The sequence below is a fragment of the Prosopis cineraria genome, unplaced genomic scaffold (assembly GCF_029017545.1).
Source record: "Prosopis cineraria cultivar Desert tree isolate PC_DT_omini unplaced genomic scaffold, ASM2901754v1 PC582, whole genome shotgun sequence".
NCBI lineage: Eukaryota > Viridiplantae > Streptophyta > Magnoliopsida > Fabales > Fabaceae > Prosopis > Prosopis cineraria.
This window is the reverse complement of record NW_026555907.1, coordinates 1-18191: the sequence shown is the minus strand read 5'-3', so window position 1 is coordinate 18191 and position 18191 is coordinate 1. Positions and strand designations below refer to the sequence as shown.

The window sequence follows — 18191 nt, the reverse complement described above, 5'->3', positions numbered from 1 at the left end:
CTGGTGGCACACCTCTTTTTTGCCCAACTCGGTGACTAAGTATTTCTTCAACTCCTCGATCATATGCCTTGGTGATGGTCGATGGGGCACGTAATGATGTTCCTCGTGTTGGGTCATCCTGATCTTCATGATAAGGTTTCAACATGCTAACATGGAAGACAAGATGAATCTTTAAATTAGTAGGGAGATCCAATTTATATGAGACTTTCCCTACCTTCTTGATTACCTTATAAAAACCTTCATATTTGTGAATGAGGCCCTTATGTACTGATCTGAAGGCTTTGAATTATTGTGGGAGAAGTTTCACCATTACCATGTCCCCAACTTGGAATTCTATTGCATGCCTTCATTTGTCTGCAAACTTCTTCATCTTCTTAGCAGCTTTTATAAGGAATGATCTTGTTTCATCTTCCCATTCTTGCTAGGACTTAGCCATGTTAAAAGCTCCAAGGCTCTTACCTTTATAGGAGGTTGCGAAGGCATGTGGGGTGATTGGTTGTTGCCCCATCACAATCTCAAATGGGCTCTTTCTTGTCGCCTCGTTCCTCTGTAGGTTGTAGGAGAACTGAGCCACATCAAGTAACTTAACCTAATCCTTCTGATTGGCACTAACAAAGTGCCACAAGTAGCACTCAAGTAAAGCATTCACCCTCTTAGTTTGCCCGTCTGTTTGAGGATGAAAGCTAGTTGAGAAGTGTAGCTCTGTCCCCAATAATTTGAACAATTTTGTCCACAGCTTTCCTGTGAATCATGGATCTCTGTCACTAATGATAGTTTTAGGAAGGCCCCAGTACTTTACCACATTTTTAAAAACATTCGAGCCGCTTCCTCAGCCGTGCAGTCCGTTGGGGTAGCTATGAAAGTTGCATATTTGGAGAATCGATCTACTACCACCATGATGGATCCGAATCCTTCTGACTTAGGTAATACTGAGATGAAGTCCAAAGAAACACTTTCCCATGGTTGGCTCGGTATAGGTAAGGGTTCAAGCAGTCCTCCAGGTAATTGGTTGTCCACCTTGTCTTGTTGGCACACAAGACAAGTCTTTACATAAAGTTCCACATCCTCCCTCATGTGTGACCAATAATAGGCTGCTTCTAGCAAAGCTAGAGTTCATTTTTGACCGAGGTGACCTGCCCATTTGGAGTCGTGACACTCTTTAATTAGCTCCTTCCTTAGGTTTGCCTATTTAGGAACATATATGTGCCTTCCTAGAGTGTAGAGGATGTCATCATCCACCCAGAATCTCTTAATCTTCCCTTCTTTTGCTAGTTCCATTAGCTATAGGGCTATGGGATCCTGGGCCAAACTATATTTATATAGCACAACAAACTTCAGGTAATCATTTTTACGAACAGGTGTTGTGTAGTGCCTAACACCTTCCCCACACTCAATCAACTCCCAAACCTATTTTCTGTTTTCACATACCACCCTTATCCACCATTAAACGGTTTCCCAAGATTTCCCTCAAAATCTTGATGGCGACTCCCATTTCTCCAGTATTCCTTACAAAGGCTGGAACCTCCTCTCTCGCGCCGTCCACATCGCATTTCTGGGTGCGACACATAATATGCATTTTAACAATCAATTCTTAACACATGAACTCACATAACTCAAATACTTTATAATTCAACATATAATTCATCACAATTCTCCACCCATAGTAATAAATCACAATCAATTTCATAAAATACCAAGGGTAGCAACATCAAGGTTTTCTTTCCAAAAACCATTTCACAAATCAAACACTTTGCCAATATGCATCATCAATTTAACTCAAATCACAATTCAAAAATACAATTAACATTCAACTATAGAGATTAAGTTTTTCCCGATTACCTCAAACCTTTGAGAGGTCAAAGGTTTATCCCTTACTATACCAACCTCCCAAAGGTTCAACAAGCTCAAATGGTGCCAAAAATGAACCTCTCTACATCCATACCACAAGAATATCATCAATGTCTAATTCTTAAAGCTTCATCAACATAAAACTCCACACACTCTATTTTTATCAACTCATGATCACTATCCATTCACACCCAATGGGCTCATTAGGTTCTATTAATGTATATTATCATAATGACGCTTAAAACCATAATTAATGCACATAAACCTCTTCCAACTACCTCATAAATATCAATTTTTGGATAATAAATGCTCCCATAGACTAACCACTTCTAAAATCATCAATGTGGTGTTCCAATATATTAAACAACTCTCATTCTACTTGTTTTAACCAATGGAATTGGACCCATACTCCTATAGACTGAAAATCCATCTTTTAATTCAAACCCTACCATAAATAATCATAAATGAGGGAAACAAAAGAAGAATGAGGCTTAGATTACCTACCTTGGGTGTTTGGGAGCTTCAAAACATCAACAATGAGAGCCAATATGCATGCCCTAGCAGAGCCTCAGCATTCTCTTTGTTTTCCTCTTCCTCTTCTCTTCTGTTTTCATGTGCAGAACGAATCAAATATATCTAATTTTTGGCTACATGCAACGATGCATGATGCCCTATGCCGCGGCGTATCGCACAAAGGAGCTCGTTACATTTAAACTGTCTCTGTGCACCGCGGCGAACCAATCACGTGCCGTGGCATGTGGCACAAAGAATAGTTCTTCACTTTTTCTTCCTCTTTCCTTTCCCAAGTGGCCCTGCCATCGATTCGAACCCACTCTGGGCTAAAATCAAAACAATTATGCCAAGTTGCAAAAACATTCGAACCCTCTGGCCATACACCTCATTAACTCACTAATCACCATCATTCAAGTTAATAAACTAGAATTAAATTTTCTTGAATGTTACACTAGCTAATGACACTAGTTTCATTTAAAATTGATATTTCATTTGAAAACTAGACACTCAGATGCAAAAATGACTATTTTGAATAATTTTCACTTACCCTAGCATCTGAATTCCAAACCAAGTGTTATTGGCCATTTTTAGGGCCTTAGCCACATCTATAAGGACACTTAACACTTGATTAACTAATTACGCACACAATATCACACACATACACAAGCTCTTGCGTAAAGTTCACACTTTCACAAACCTTTACACATCTGGCTAAACTTCACACACTTCCATATTAATTCAATATATACAAATGCACTTGCATTGTACTTCAACCTTGGATCACTCAAAAATCACACACACACAAAAGTACACACCATATGGCTAGGTTATACAAATAGCCTATATCTTCAAAGCTTGGCTACTAATTTTCAAACCAATTGTAAAGCCTTAATTTAACTCTAAAGAGCCTTTTTATTACAAAAGAATAAGAAAATAATCCCTTAAAATTCCTTGATTCAATTTCTTTATAACTAAAACTAAGAGAAATTAGTATAGAATCAGAGGTTAAGGCAGTACAAAACTTACCTAGCAAGCAATGAGTAGGAAATATTCCCTCAAGTGGCTATAACTCTTTGCCCTAGCAGATTGTTCCTCCCTCACCTCTCTCTCATGCTTCCTTTCTCTTGTTCCCTTTCATCCTGCGATCTGATTCATGCAATTTAAAATCAAATTTCTATGCCATACACTGCAATGCGTGCAATATATATTGTGGCGTGTGGCATAGTAAGGGAAATACCCACCATTCTCACACATTTTACTAAATTATGTAACACAAGAGCAAGGCTAGAAATCAATCCATGAGATTATGCAAGATTAATTCCAAGCAAATTCACATTAATAAACCACAAAATTATACAATTCATCAACATAGCAGCATTGAGAAGGAGTTAAAAACCATAAGAAAAAATTCCAATAAATCATCTTCCATTACAACAATAGTCCACTCAAATTAGAGTCCAAGTTGATCATAATATAACCTAAATCTAGAATTACAAGTAAAGTAAAATAGAAGAGTTAGGTTAAGGTAATCCTTTGCCAAAGGTGAAGTCTAAAATGATGGCTCATACTCCTTCATTCTTCCTCTGTACAAACTAAAATGAGCATAGCCTTCAAGCTCCATTGAAATCTTTAAGGTAATCTCCATTTGACCAAAATTATTTATGGCTTCAACTTGAGTTTAAGGCTTTGGATGGATGATTAAGTGGTGTACATGAAAAGGATTATAAGAAGAGAAGAATGGTAGTGATTTGGTGAGGATCCAATAGCTAGATGTGAAGAAGAGGGTTAGGGTTTTAAAAAGAGAAATGAGAGAAAATGAAGAACAACATGAACAAGAAAGAGAAAGTAAAAGATGAAATAAAGAAGATGGAGTGATAATGTTTTGAATCTAAAATTGTGTGAATAGAAAGTTAAATGACACATTTTTAGTCTAAAAATGCTCCAAAAATAAATAAAAAAGAAACTATAATCCTAAGATAGCCTCACACAATCCACACATGCCCTTTAGTGTTACTTTCTCATTGGTTACGTAATAATTCCTATATTAACATAAATAATACCATACTTTTCACTTAGAAAATCATAACTACCCTATCATGCCACATATGGTCTCCCAAGTCCTCTTGCATTCTTTTGACCAATTTATGCAAGTTCAAGTACACATGTGTCACTTATGTCACATAACAAATAAAATTTAATCAAATAAATGTGTGTGACATAATAATTCATATCTTGGCATATGAAATTAATTATTTAGATAGGATAAAAATAATAAAATGCAAAAAAAAAAGGTTGCCACATGTGAAACCAACAATGCGCGCACACATGCACAAAATCCTAATTAAGTCAACAAAATCAATAACTCTAAAATGTGATTTTTATTTGATATCTCCCAAACCAAATTAAATTTTTAAAATCTAATTATATTTTTGGACTAAAGTACCCCTATTGCAAAATTTGCCCCTTAGGTGATTTTATCACAATTAAGACCATAAATGCACAAAAGTGGGGAATATAATATGTAAAATAGGTCTTAAATGAATAGATAAAGTTTGTAAATAATGTGTCTTATTACTCTATGAGTATTACAGCCAATGGACATGGCCGAACTACTCCTTGCCACTCTGGGAGTGGTTGGTAAGGAGAGTATTCTACACCTTGCTGACTAGTTAAGGGGAATCTATAGTCTAGAGGTTGTAAAGAGATATTCGCCCTATCTCTTCCACTGCTAGTGAGTTAAACTAACCAGAGAGGTGTTGTGTATAGCTTATGGGTTCGGTTGGAAGATTTAGAGGTTGTGGAGAATGTTGGTGTAAAGTGCTCATGTATTGATATATGTAAGTTGTATTATTAAGGTGATTATAGTCATGCTTGTATGTGAATTTAATGTGTGTGATGATCTTTATATTAATGCTACTCTATCTCTTGTGTATAATTTTGCATGTTAACCAATATTTTAGTTTATCTAATTATTGAACTTTTATCTCACTTTGTTATTTCATGTCTATGGGTTTGAGGATCTAAAAGAGGCTAAGGAAAGAAGAATGAGAAGAGTAGTTGTGCCTGTAATAATTGTAATGCTATTGTAGGGTTAACCCTAGGATGCATATCGTAACATAACTCATTTTAGTAACTTGCTTGTTATATTGTTTTGTTACATCTTTGCCCTTTTTGTAGTGCATTCAAAAATGTATGGGCTTATATGTTATTACAAGTGAGTATGCAATTAAATTATTTTAGTGAAAAGTGCTTCTTGATATGCATTAAGCTGTGTTCCTAGCTTGTGGTGCCTAAGTTGTAGGTACCTATGTAAAACTAGAAGTAGTTGTTGGCAAGAATTGACCATTATAAAGGTTGTAACTTATTCTACTAGGGCATTGTATGTGCTTATGTGATTATGTGTGAGTGTTGGCTCATGTAAGTCCACCTATGTGAAATGTGGCATTGAGTGGCCAAATTAAGCATGTGATGTTGTATATGTGTTATTTAGTGTTAATTAGGTGTTTCTAATCCTTTTGAACTTAGTTTAAGACCCAGAGTAGTCTATTAAATTAAGGAAAGAATGAGATTTGAACACTTTGGGTGATTATTTTTAAAGAAAAGTACCTTTTTACACTTGAGTATTCAAATTGAGTTTGCACCGTTAGATTGTGTCCAAACTTTTTCATTAGTTAGCTTGTTTCTTAAGCTTTATATGGCTACTTGAACCACTATGATCGAATGTCACATGAAGAAATGATGCACATTAGAAGTTCATAGCAGAACTGTCATCATGGCAGCGAAATTTAACATGTGCACCTCAGCGCATGGTGTGCATGACACAACGCATGTCACAAAGCATGACCTAGTAGCTTTGTATCACATGTCACGGCATATGTGTTACAAGCCACGGCACATGACCCTTCTTGATGAAAAATGATTGCTTGTTTCTTTTTAAAGGAATGAAATTTAGACTTTCTGATATGCCTTCATTAAACTTATATTTATGTGTTTTTAACTAAAAGACTGGATCTTCATTTTTAAACTTCTTTCAAAGTAATGTGATTATTATTCCAGTGTTATGGTGTTATGTGTAAGTAAAGGCTATGGATTCCTCAAGGGAATTTATATTGTGTGCTGTAGTAAAATCACCATCTACCATGGTGCATTGCACAGCATTTACAACACTTTTGCTGTCATAACATAGCATCGAGGGGCAAACTTTTGGTGCACCTTGAGCATCCATCAAATGTTTGATTAGAGTAACTTAGGTGTCCCCAAAAAATCTTAGATAGTAAACAAGCTGGTGACACTAGTTTCATAACAAAATTTCATTTCAGTAAAAAGTTGGACACTAAAACTAAAAACAACCATTTCTTTTTCACACTTACACCACTTTAAGGTGTTCAAAATCCACACCAAGTGACAAAAGTCTAAACACCCACCTAGACTAAGTCCCCAAGACTTAGGACTACTAATACAATACATAGCACATAGCTATACCACATGCATAGCATTTCTACTCCTCAACCCCTATTTTAACAAAAAATCACAAGGGAAGTCAATATAACATAACTTCATAATTTAACAAATTTACAATTAAGAAAAGTAATATTAATCAATTCTAAACCTACTTGCACTAGTATTTAGGCCTCAAATAGCATTTTAACACATAACAATAGGCTAGGGCATTGAATACAAAATGATCACCACAATTAACATGTAATGGTATAAGTAAACCAAAATAATTGTCCTATTTGAAAACAAATCCTCATAATAATAACGCATAATAAAATATCCAAAAGATAGAGGCTATATAGTAGGAATTGGAACTCTTAAGCCTCAAAAGTCTTTCCCTTTTCTTTACCAAAGCTAGTGCTTGTAAAATAGTAAATAGGGGTAAGTATAAATTACTTATTAACTACAAGAAAATCTTTAAATCACATTCATGCAAGTCAAATCAATAAAGGCATGTAAAGTGGGCATTTATATAAAATACATCATAGCATAAAGCATATTACCACAACATTCATGTATCACATCCTATGATAAAATCTAATACATGAACATCAACTCCTTATCTCCTCCATATATTATGGAATGGATGCCATAGGCTGATAATATATCATGTCAATGAACTATCCCAAGTTCACCAATCATGGGAAGATACCCAACCAAAGATGCCTCGCTCAATCTCAGAACAGGGATTCCCCCAATTCTCAAATCTATTAGGGTGTTGCAATGTCCAGTACCACACCCAGTCCAGGGTGATATAAAAGGGCAATGGGTTTGGGTACCTATGCTTAAACTAGTCCAAGGCAGGATTCAAGAAGACTTAACCCTTAAAAACCAATCACCGAAGCCACCTATGGTGTGGGTTATAAATATATATATATATATATATATACATACACAAGACCTCTCTGGTTGGTCTAAGCTCAACAATAATGAAAGATGTAAGGCCAATACTTCTTTATCACCTTGGACTATGAATTCCCCTTAACCAATTAGTGGGAAGTCAAATGCTCTCGCTACCAATCACTCACATAGTGACAGGGAGTAGCCCAACCATGCCTATCAGCTATGGTTCACAAGGCATAGGCATCACATACACCAAGACCATGGTCTACACAACTCCAAAAGGTGAACTCCCACCTCTAATCACATATGAATGTTCATGCACTCTTAAATCCCATTAGTGGATCACAACACTTTAGACTAGAACTTCCTAATCTTACACAAAACAGGGCCACAAGCCTCTACCTTAGACTAAGCTATCATTTTCTCATACAGACACACGCACACAACACATGCGCTCAGGCATCACTATCACACACTTCTCACATATATTACAAGAATCACTTTTACACAATAACTCATGTGCTATTTTTCATGTGCATTACTTAATACAATAAAACTACTCTATCCATTTTCAAAATATTAATAAAACTAATTTACACAATTACCTTGTGCATAATTTTATAAATCAATAAGTAAAAGAGTTTATCTAGTTACTTCACACCATTTTTCCAAGGGTTACCATTTACACCAAATCACTTGTAATCTATAGACTTTCACAAGTAATCTCCTACATACTCAATCTACATAATGAGTGTCCTTGGTTAATTTTCCAAACTTAAAGCAAAATAGTAAATCTAGCTAAGTCACATTACTTAACACACATACTCATCTCACTTACACTTTTAGACTCACCTCAGCATATCAAGCATAATCACACACTCGTAGGCTATCAATAGGACCAAACCACTTCTCAATTCTTTATACCAACACTTCAACCCTTTAAAACCTCTTAATTTGGGTCTAATTGAGCCTATAGCTCTAAGACTTAACCATTAAGCCTCAATCCAATCACAAAATCTTAGTTTCACACCCAAAAGTCCTTTTCATAACTTTTATTCAGAATATAACCCCTTAAAGCTCTCCAATTCAATTTTTCTATATCAAAACCCTAAAAAAGTTAAGATAGCATAAGAGCATAAGGTAGTAGAAAACTTACTTGATAGGTAATAGGTAGGGAATATCTTTTAGTACTCAAAAATAGAATGCCCTAGTAAGGACACCCTTCCTCCTCTCTCATGCATCTTTTCCCTTATTCCTCTCTACCTCACAAACTAATCCACATCATTTATCTAAATCTTGTGTCATCGCATGTAGCACATGTATCAGCATGTGGCATAGTGAGCAAAGTCTCATTGCTGCTCATATGCTTTACTCTAAACCTCTGTTTCACCAATTAATCTTAACAATTCAACAACCCAACCAGTCAAAACACTAATTTGCCATCCAAAACCACACTTAATCTATTAATTACTAATTTACTCCTAATTAGAAATTAGTTTCTTGAATTAAAACTTTAAGATGTTACAATTGGTTTCAAGTGATAAAAACCATGAAAATATCTAAAAGGTTGCACTAAATGTGGTTAATAGGAAATTGCCAATGAACTTAGACATAATTCAATCTAGGTCTATAGTTTAGTAAGCTTAAATTGAAAGTTACTTGAAAGTTCATGTGGCTTTTATAGATTGCTCCATACTTGATTAAAACTTGTACAAAGCATCTAAGTGCCACAAGTGAACTGGAGAATGGGCACTTTAGGTGTTGTTTGACTAAATTGCCTAAGCTCTTAAGAGCTTATTGAATCAATACTTATACTTGTGTTGCTTTAGGTTCTTCTTTTCTTTGTCATTAATCCTGTAAATAATTCCTTTGGCCATTAATATTTTTTCTTCCATGTTTACCCTGTAAAATGGAGTTATGCTACCGAACTTAGTTCAAGTTCACATAGCAAACGCATAGAGGAATTGAAGAGAGAAATAAGGGAGAGAGTTTAGTTCTAAAGAGAATGTAGAGTGCACACTTATCACACACTGGACCCTCATATATGCCTAAATAACCGTTCCCTCTCTTTTTCAAATAAGAACCCATTACGATTACAAGATTGAGACCCAAATTTTCTCAATATTATAACAAGGCTTGTATTCTATATTTAGGCTCATGTTTAACCCTGATCCACCAAAAGTAGATAACCCAACACATCTCTTATATTCTTCTAACACTGTCCTAAAAGAAAACAAAAGTAAATATAGTTAAATTCATGTACAATGCATATGGATTGCCATAGCTTTGATCTTTTCAAATTTCTAGCAGAATATGGATTATGAAGTAGTCTAATCAAAAAACTTCATCCTCTTAAATTAACCAGAATCAAGAGAGAAGCATGTTGCTTTGATCCAATCAAATAGAAACTAGAAAAGCATGTACTCTTTTTAAGTCCAAGAGAGTACATTTTGAGAGACCAACAATGAAAGAACAAAGTGAGAGGACAACAATGGTGGTTATGTTGGTGGTGGCAGTAGCGATGGCTGGGTTCTTTTGTTGATTTGCCATTAGAGGTGGAGGAAATCATCAACAGAGCAAGGAAGCTTGAGAGGGACATTAGAGTGATGGAGATAGGATATAAGGATGACAAATCAATGAGTAATGCGATAATTACTATCTTTCCCTTCGTCTAAACCAAAACCAAAAACCTAAGCCTACCTCTCTGTTTTCTAAATATTTAACTAAGGATAAATTGGTCATTTAATAAATAAAGTTTATTTCATTTAAGTCCAATAAGCCCCCAATGAATTGTTAGAATTTATTGAGCCTTGTAATTAAGTTATACCTAGGGTCCTATAATAAAATTCTCCCTATAATTTAAGGGCTAATTAATTTTCCCTTTAACCTAAAGAAGAGTGATGGTTAAGGCATCCATTCATACATAATATTGCATACATCCATACAAATAATTGTAACCTGCAAAAGAACATGTGAAGCATGATACCATTTTCTCAAAGACATTCATGATCTCATTATAAGATACATACTCACTCCATCAAAAAATAGAAGACATTTTTAAAGAATTAAATGTTAAAAAATGTAAAATATTTTTAATCTTTTGAGGTATAATTATCATTTTTTTTTTCAAAAATGTCCCTATTAATAAATGATTTATTAACTATTTTATTAGGAAGATATTTAATTAAAAATATTTTATATTTTTAAATAGAAGAATTACATCTAACAAATAATCATCAATATCATCAATCAATATACAACACCATCAATAGCGGCACTTTTTACAAATCACATGCACTATATACTACTCATCTCGACCTCCGCACATCTAGTTTACAAATATAGCATTGGACTCCCCTTTAATCTCAGCTCACTTGAAATTGGAAAGAACAGGTAAATTGCAGGTCGAACCCTCGCTATTTAATAAATTGCCCAATACAAATAACAAACGCTCGATGTGAACCAATACGGGAAATCGTTGTCCAGCACAGTCATCCCCTTTTCCCAATTTCTTCGTTTCTAATCATCTCCCAGTGCTATGAGATTTTATCCTCTACGTTGCCTTTTTGAGCAATCATTTACAAGTAAATAAGGAAGAGAAATTAGTCAGAAAAGTAAATACTTATGTATGCCTCTGCTTTGGAGTATGTTAGTTTTGATTGAGTGATTCAAGATGAGAGTGCAAGTTCGGCCCAAGCCAAAGATGATGCCTTGAGCTCCGAAGTTATGGATGTGTCGATTCTTCTCTCCAGAATACTACACAACTCTTGCATCCCTGGACGCCTTGCGGGGTCAGAATTGATACAGAGATTTATTACCTCACATATCACTTTAAGGTCTTCGTCCCTAAAATGTTTCAGTTCCGGATCCACCAAAGATGGCATTTCTTCTGGATTTTCAAGATAGTCCTTCGCCTGGGAAAAAATAAAGGACAAGAATTCAATAACAGTAAACACTTCCAAGGTTGTCTGAAAAAGAAAGTTAGAATTGTAGACATTGAAGAAAATTTGATAGTTTCATACCCAGGCCACCAAGTAACTCTTGTCCTTGCAATTGGGAGATCTTGCGCTGATTATCTCAAGTAGGAGCACCCCAAAAGCATATATGTTTCCTTGGGTATCAAGATGGCGTGCCTCGATGGAATTTCGTAAAACACGAACGGCACCTTGGCTGCTAACAGAACCAGAATTCCTTTCTGATCTTTCCAAAATTGTCTTCCAGCTTTCAAAATCAACCAGCTGCAGTTTAATGTTCTTTGCAATGAGAATCTCAAACAAGTTTCTGGTCTCAACATTTAGGACTCGGGATTCTATGATTTTTTTTTTTTTTTTGGCCCGGGAATTAACAGTCCACACAATATAAGTTACTAACGAAGTTTTACAGGTTTATTTATTCATGTGGTATTTGTTTATCATATAATATAATTTAAAAAAAATCGCTTAATTCAGCTTCAAATTATTGTTGAATTACTTCTAACTCCAAAGAAAAATTACTTACCTGTAACCACTTAAAACAAAGATGAGAGTCATCTAGAATTCTTCGAAGTTCGATAATAACGTTTATTTTTTCGAATACAATTATTTTTTAAGCAATAAAAATTTTTTATCAACAACTAGAATTTTTCTTAACGAAAAACAACTTTTAATAAGATCCAAACCAAAACCAAATGGGTCCAGATTTTCTCCACGCAAAGTGGTTGAGTTTGTTTTAATCTTTGGCCAAAATCGATCCAAATTAAACCTAACAAAACCTTAGCTTTGATTTCCGTCCCAAAAAAAAAAAAAAAAACTTATCTTCACCACAAACATTGGTAGATATCAAAATTATCATTTTTAACTGCGAAAAGACATTGAGCATATCCATAAATGCTAGACTAGAACACTTGAATTAAACTGCACAAACATACCTTTGGGGCAAAATCTTCTGTTAGGTATACAGAACCAGAATTAAGCTCCGGTATAGTAAATGGAGGCTCAACTTCTGAGTGCAGATATTTGAGACCTCGTGCAATACCAATGGCAATATTCATACGCCTTGTCCATGATAACTGGCATCCTTCTCCATCTGCACTCACAAGCCACAACTGCAAAAGTTAAGCAAATAAAACGGATAGAAGATAGACGATTTAAGAAATTTAACTTACAATGTATGTGCTCAGAAAGCGTCCCATTTGAAGCATATTCAAAAACCAGCATCCTTGTAAATGGAGTGCTCTGTCTACAATATCCTAGTAGTTTTCCTATATTCTCATGATTTAGCCTCGCCAAGTCTGCCACCTGAATGGCATTAAATGAAGTACTGGTTTAAATTGTAGTTATTTTTTGTGTAAGTTCTTGCATGCCATAGGCTTCCATTTACCTCCCCGCTGAAAATAGAGCTCGAGGTATCCTGTCCAATTCTCTTCCTTAATGCAGAGGGAAATTACGGCAATTTCAGGCCCACCATTCATGGTGCCCTTGTATACCACACTGTCAGGCGAGGACCCAATGATGTTGCTGAAATCTTCGCAAGCCACTTCGAGCTCTTGTCTGCTATACTTCCTTACATCTTTCAACATCTCAGAGTCTTCACATTGATAAAAGGTTAATAACAATAATGTAGAAAACCCTTTTGGGAGAAGAAAAGGAAGAGGCAGTAGAAAGCAAGAGAAATAACCTATATATACTGTCATACGCTGCTCCTTCTCCTTGCAGATTTCTTCCAAGGAATAATGATAGATGATTTGCTGTTAAACCTTTGAAGAGCAGTTAGGACAGCAACTAAAAAGAGAGAACCAACCGTGGTCCCTGTCACTATTTCTAGAGCCAAAAGCCAAGCCGTTTTTGGTGCTCCTTGACGCTTGGAAATAATCAGCTGATCGGTGCTTTGGGTTGATCACGGGGTGGCCCCTGGCAGGTGAAGCACCAGCTATGAAATAAAAAGCATACTATTAGCCATAATGAACAATTATAAATGCACTAACAGATGCGAGGAGTGAACGTTTTCAGAATATTCGCATTAAGTTTGTAATTAGTGATTACAACAAAGATCCATCCTCAACACCTGATTGTGTTTCAAAACAACAATATAAAAAGAAAAGCCACTTCACTTGGAGGTCAAGACGGAGCACATTTTCTCTCTATCCAAATCCCTTCCTCAGATCTTAAATACTTGGAAAGTCAAGTCAAACATACCGCATTGCATAGAAGGGCGTTGCCTTGAATCTTTGATCTGGAGGCAATTCCCTTGAAAGCTGGACCTGTGTGAAAGTAAGTCTATGTTTTCTAAACATGGAGACCGAGCAAACTACTCATTTGACTCAGGAAGTAGAAAAATACCTTGGAAGATATTCCAAGCATTTTGGGATGCTACCAACAAAGAAGTTATAGGAAAAATCTGCAACTTTTAAACTTAGACGAACGACAGAAACCAGTTAAATTCGCATTTGATGCATACCTGAAGAAATAATGGCAATTATAAGACAGATTAAGAAAATTTAAACATTAAATTGTGTAACTTGGCATCTCATACTTAATAGTGAGTTTGATATAATTATCGCAAGAAAATTTTAAACTAAACCATTAAAACAAACTTGACTGAAGTCTGATTATAATTTATGGCTATCTGCTATAATTTTTATACCTGTTGAATGGCCTAAGCACTAACAAGATGACATAACGGTTTCCATCATTATTAAAAAAACAACCAACTCCATATTAAATGCAAAAAAACCTAAATCATTTACCTCTCAGAAAGCATAAAGGATGAGGGTTGAAGCTTCCTAAACATAACATATATGTGAAAATAGAAGAAAATAAAAACTTCCGCCTGTATTCTACCAGCTGCTTGATGACCTAAATCAAATCAATGCTAGCTCATCTGACCGTGGCAATCTACAACAGACATAGAGACGCCTACAATCTATAGCATACACCGAAAAACAAAATTATACTCACATGCCACGCATATTGAAGGAAAATCGGAACTGCTGTCAGCAGGAACAGGTCCTTGAAGCTTATTCCTATCCAGCCTCAGTTCTTGAAGGTATTTCAAATTTCCAAGATCTGGGGGCAGTCTACCAGTCAACCCGTTGGACTGCAAATTTCTAAAAGTAAACAGAAGACCCATGATATGATGATGAAAGTGAGTGATAAGACTAAGTGTAAAAAATTCCAGTATCCCAGAAGAGCAAATAGTTTCTTCTTACATTTTCATTAATTGGGTTGAAGTTCCAATCTCTGGAGGGAATTGGTCCTAATAGACGATTCATCCCCAAATCCAGGACCTTAAGAGATTTCAACATCCCAACTCTTTAGGTATTGTTCCAATCAGTTTATTGCCATGCAAAATCCTGCATACATTACATTATATTCCAGAATTATATAGCACAGACTAAGGCAGGGTTTCTGGATGAACGTGAATCAGAGAAACAAAGAACATACAATTCTTCCAAGTACGTGATTCGTCCCAATTCTGGTGCTAGAAACCCCTTTAATGATGATCTCGAAATGTTTCTGCAAACAAGTATTCCAATCCAATAATTTAGCATTGCGAATGTGGCAACTTAGAAAAAAAAATGTCGGTAAATCTGCAGTAGATAGAGGCGTGTTATCTAACAGCTTAACAACATGGTCTCCAACCGGATTGCAGGAAACGCCATTCCAGTCACAAGGATTTGAATCCATTGTATTCCAATTGGACAGAACTTGAAATGGATCTTCATAAATAGCTTCTTTGAAAGCATTGAGCGCCAAAACTGTGCAGACACAATTACAATCAGCCAAATTATCTCGACAAATCCCCAAAAGGGGAGAAAAACATCCACCTATCTCTCTCTCGGGGAAAAAAAAAAATAGCAATGCAAAATACTGGAAGATAAAAGGAGAATGTGAGTGAAAAAGCAGAACTGCGATCTCGGAAATGTGAGTGGAAAAAGCAATACATGATCTCGAAGCTTCCACGTTCAAAAAGGAAACAGAAACTTACTAATATTTGCAACACAATCACACCACACATCATTATAGATAATATTGAACAAAAAATCGATTATTTTAGTCCTTTCTTCAACTTTTCATTGCAGCCGAAAAGAGGTCAACAGAACAGAAGAGGCGAGATCTGAAAGAGGAAGTGATTGCCAAGCGGAAATGTACCTTCTTTGGAGGCCACGGCATTGTCAGAAGCCACAAAAGACACCGTGGAAATCAGACCGATAAACAACAATGAACTCCATAATCTCATCTTCTCTCTCCAGAAGTTCTGTACACACTCTTGTCAGTCACTTCAAATAAAGCACAAATCCGAAGTGCTCTGAAACTCGAGTCTTACCAACAGAAGTATGAAGAGCAGGAAATTGCTAATTCAGTGCGATTCAAAGCTTATAATACTGCAGATTTCTACTGGAATGGTGTAGATTTTACGAAGAAGAAAAAAGAAACGTACTAGTAGAGAATGATCTCTCCGTTGGGAAGAGAAAAAAAAAAAAATTAACCATTAGAAGAAGAGTTGAAATCCAAGATTTCGTAACTACCTGCGCTAATAGAAATGCCGGACGAGTAGGTGAGAGACTAACAACACAGGAGAGAGACCCAAATAATGACGGTGACACTGAGGAGAGAAAATCCAGAAGTGAAGAAACTTGGCTTCAAAGAGAGGTTAGCGAAATGGAATAGAAATTCAAATGGAAATGCCAAAACAGAATGTGAATTTTCAGAAAAATATGATGATTCTATGCAATGATTATAAGACAGAGATTTGGCTTTGAGGAGGCTGAAAGAAAAAGAAGTTTCTTTTTTCTTTTTTTATTTTTTTCTATTTTACCTTTTTTGACCTTTTAATTTTTGGTCAACTTTAATCGTGGAGCATGGCGGGTTTCGGATTAAGGTATTAAAAATATTTTCTCTATTTTAAAAATATAAAATTTTTTTTAAAGGGTTTAGTGGTTTAGTGTTTAAAATATTAAATATTTTAATCTTTTAAAATATAACTATTATTTTTTTTTTAAAGTATCCTATTGATAATGACTTTATATTTATTATAAAATGTTTAATAGGAATAAATATAAAAAAATAAAATAGTTTAAAAGTAATAACTACTTTATAAATGGTGAGATTCGATTAAAAATATTTTTATTTTTTAATGAAGATAATAAGTATTTATTTTTTATCCTTTAATTTTACACTCTAATTAAATGATGAGTCAATTTTATCCTACAAATTATAAATTCATTTCATCCATGCCCTTAGTAGGATGGCATCAATGCCCTCTTCTCATTGAATTAAGATCCTTTAGATCAATTTGAGAAATAAAAATTATTTAACCCTTAATGTAGATGATAAATGTCATCAAAATATTAAAAAAATTATAAAATATGATAATTATTTTAAATTTTTAGATACTTTTCTAATATTAATTTTTAATGAAATTATCATCATACTTCTAAAAGTAAATCATAATTTTAAAGTATTAAATGATTGTTTTCAGTGAACAGGTTAACTAAAAATATCACTTGCTTAAAATTTTCTTTCTTCTAAAAATATTTCATTAGTTGAAATATAAAATTACTCTAATTTTAAAAAATTTATCTAAATTTTAAGATAGTTACATAGATTTATCACTTTAAAAGTTTAAAATTAATCTCTCTATTTTTTTTTACCACAAAGTCCCCTATTGTTATTTCTTAATCATCTAACTAGCAGAAACTATCATGACATATTAAGAAAAGGCATGTAACAAATTATGTGACACCTAATGTAAATTAATAATAGCTTTATAAAAATTTTATCAATATTTTGCATTATTATTAGCTTACATCGATGCCATGTAAGCTACTATATGTGTTTTCATAATATAACATGTCAATTTTTGTTAGTAAAATAATTAAAAATAATAATATGGTAGTCTGTGAGTTAAAAAGAAAATGTTAAGAGATATTAATTCTAAACTTTGATGGGTGGGAGAGGTTATGTGTAGTTATCTCAAAATGCCCGTTATTTTTCTCATAACTTTTATTTTATTTTTTTTCCTCATCCAAACTTTTCTCCTTTATTTTTCCTTCTTAGTTTCTCATCCAAACAAGTGGTAAGAAAAACAAATGTTTGTTTGCTAAAAAATATTTTTTAAAAAATAGATTTGCAAACCATTTATGATAATCATTGGGATCACTTAAACCATTTAGATATATTATTTGTTATCGGTTCTCATTTTATTATTTTATACATACATCTGACAATGTGGTGTTACTATTATTCAATAATTTAATTAATCAATTATCAGGCATATACCTTCAGTAATATAATAATTATAATTCATTCTCCCTATAATTTATTCACCTAAAACTGTTTTTGTAACCAGGCCAGTTTAAAAATTCAGATATAAGTTACGTGTTATACGTCAATCTTTAGCAAATATAGAAGTGAGTCAATACAAACACGGTAAACAAATTAATTGCATCATTTTCAATGACAATGTTATAATTTTTGAATCATCTGTTAAATATAATATATTAATATTTT

At 34.4% G+C, this 18191-nt stretch overlaps 1 pseudogene; it reads right to left on the bottom strand.

Annotated features, from left to right (window-relative positions):
• Window positions 1-10946: 10946 nt before the first annotated feature.
• On the bottom strand, window positions 10947-16070 carry LOC129297657 (probable LRR receptor-like serine/threonine-protein kinase At1g63430; annotated as a pseudogene).
• Between the last annotated feature and the right edge of the window lie 2121 nt (window positions 16071-18191).